Genomic DNA, 2,077 nt, shown 5'->3' with positions numbered 1-2,077 from the left:
GAGGCTGGATCGGAAGAAAGCCCACACGCTGGGCACCAGTGATGAAACAAAATTCTGGACCCCAAATGGGGAAGGTGAGAGATGGGGGTGGGTGTCACTGACTGAGGGTGGTGGGTGGAACAGCCTCACAGTAGCTGTCACAGGGCCACAGGGAAATATATGGCCGCTAGGTCAGAGGGCTCCTTCCAGCCTGGATGGGAAGGCACAGTCTCACAGAGGAGGTCCATTGATGCCTGGGTGGTGGAAGGCACAGAGGTCCTCATATCGACAGTGGCCCTTTTTGGCAAAGTGTCGGCAGACAGGGCGGTTGGATTTGTCTTCCATAACTTGGGGGCCTTCCTTGGGCAGGCAGGTATTTTTGATAAAAGACCAACTTTTGAGCCTTCAGGGATTTCTCTGCTCTTTGTGAAAGCCTCCTCTGGAAGGACCCCATGGCCTGGTCCAGGAAAAGGAGGTTCAGTATTGGCCCCCCACCAGCCACGACCATATGGGCTGCACCTGGGGCCCAGGCCTCCCCGGATTGGGCCTCTGCCCCTGGGAGGAGGTGGGAGGCTCAGCAGTGGTGGAATCATTGGTCCCCTTGATCCTGGAGGACCTCTGTGAAGAGAGTCTGCATTCTTTTCTGTCTGGCTCCTTTGCTCCTTTCGCTCAACACCGTGTTTGTGAGATTCATCCAGGTTGCCTGTAACAGGAGTTCATTCATTTTCATTGCAGTGTAGTATCCCATTGCATGCACACACAAGAACTTATTTATCCATTCTACTGATGGTGGACATGTGGGTGGATTCCAGTTTGGGGCTGACTTGGGATCACCAGGCTTTCCATTGGCCATGGGGGGAGGGCCCAGAAGGCTGGGTGGTCCGATGGGACTCCCATCCTCCTCGTCTTCAGTCTCCCCCTGCTCTGGCAGCGGGGCCTATTGTGGCGGCGGCTGCTGCTGATTCTGCTTCTTTCGTTTGGGCATCGTGGTTGCGGCAATGGCTGCAGCGGGATTTGGAGGGCAGTCGAAAATCATCTGTCTTACACAACCCCTTCCAGAAGGCAGAAGAGCAGGGAACGATTCTTCACTCATTTTTGTGAAGCTGGAATAAATCTTGATAAAAAGATGATGTAAAAAAAGAAAATCACGGAAAAATCACCCTCAAGAAGAATATGGCAAAAATCCTGAACTATCAGCAAATCAAATTCAACACTATATAAAAGGAAAGCCTATTACATACTGCCTATTTACAGATTCAGGACACAAGATGTTCAATGACTTGTACAGGCCAGCCAGCTGTTAGGTGAATCTATATTCACATGACACGGTGCCACACACTTTCCAACGCAATGGCTGCCTGAGTGGTTGAGGGCTGGCTTTTTGGTGTAAAAAAGTGTGATGAGGCTCCTGACATGGGGACACCCAACCTGTGTCTACTGTAGAGATTCTGGGCTGAATGAGGGCAGGCTGTGAAGGCGGAATGGTACTGGGGACCTGGTCATAGGTTCCTCTGTCTCCTAACTCTTGGTTTGCAGCCCCCACACAATGGCCACAATTATGGATCAGGGATATTTTGTTGCTGGAGGGCAGTGGGTGTGCCTGTTGCTTCTGGAGGCTCCAAGCCTTGTCACATCAAGCCCTTACCAAGCAGGTCTCATTGCCATGGCAACATCGATGCCTCCTCCCATGCTCTCCTGATCCAGGCATTAGCCCTGCGCAGAGATGCTGAGATCTTTCTCCCTCGTCTCCCTAGTGGCCTTAGCAACAAGGACTTGGGAGACCCTTTGGACTGTGCAGCCCTGGATTGCGGAGCTGAGGTGTGTTCTTGTGATTCTCTTGCTCCAGGGCTTTAAGGTGGCCCCCAGAGTCGCCCTGCAGCCTGTAGGTGGTTCCACGACTCCTGCAGAGTCAGAGACAGTGAGCAGGAGACCGGGGACTTTGCTCAGATGGGACCTTAGAATTACCGGGCACCCTGGGTAAGGGCTGGATCACTGCCAGGGCAGTCAGTGAGGGCAGGAGGGGCATCCCAGTTGGCGCTGGAGGGGAGGAGTGGGAAGGGTTCCTGGCTGTGGAGGGTGGCTCCAGTAGCAGAGGGGC

General features: G+C 53.5%; 1 pseudogene; it reads right to left on the bottom strand.

The window, feature by feature from the left end:
• Positions 1 to 210: 210 nt before the first annotated feature.
• On the bottom strand, positions 211 to 964 carry LOC100688779 (annotated as a pseudogene).
• Between the last annotated feature and the right edge of the window lie 1,113 nt (positions 965 to 2,077).

The sequence above is a fragment of the Canis lupus genome, chromosome X (assembly GCF_011100685.1).
Source record: "Canis lupus familiaris isolate Mischka breed German Shepherd chromosome X, alternate assembly UU_Cfam_GSD_1.0, whole genome shotgun sequence".
In the NCBI taxonomy this organism is placed as follows: Eukaryota; Metazoa; Chordata; class Mammalia; order Carnivora; family Canidae; genus Canis; species Canis lupus.
The sequence above is the reverse complement of the archived record's forward strand: the minus strand, read 5'-3'. Positions and strand labels throughout refer to the sequence as shown.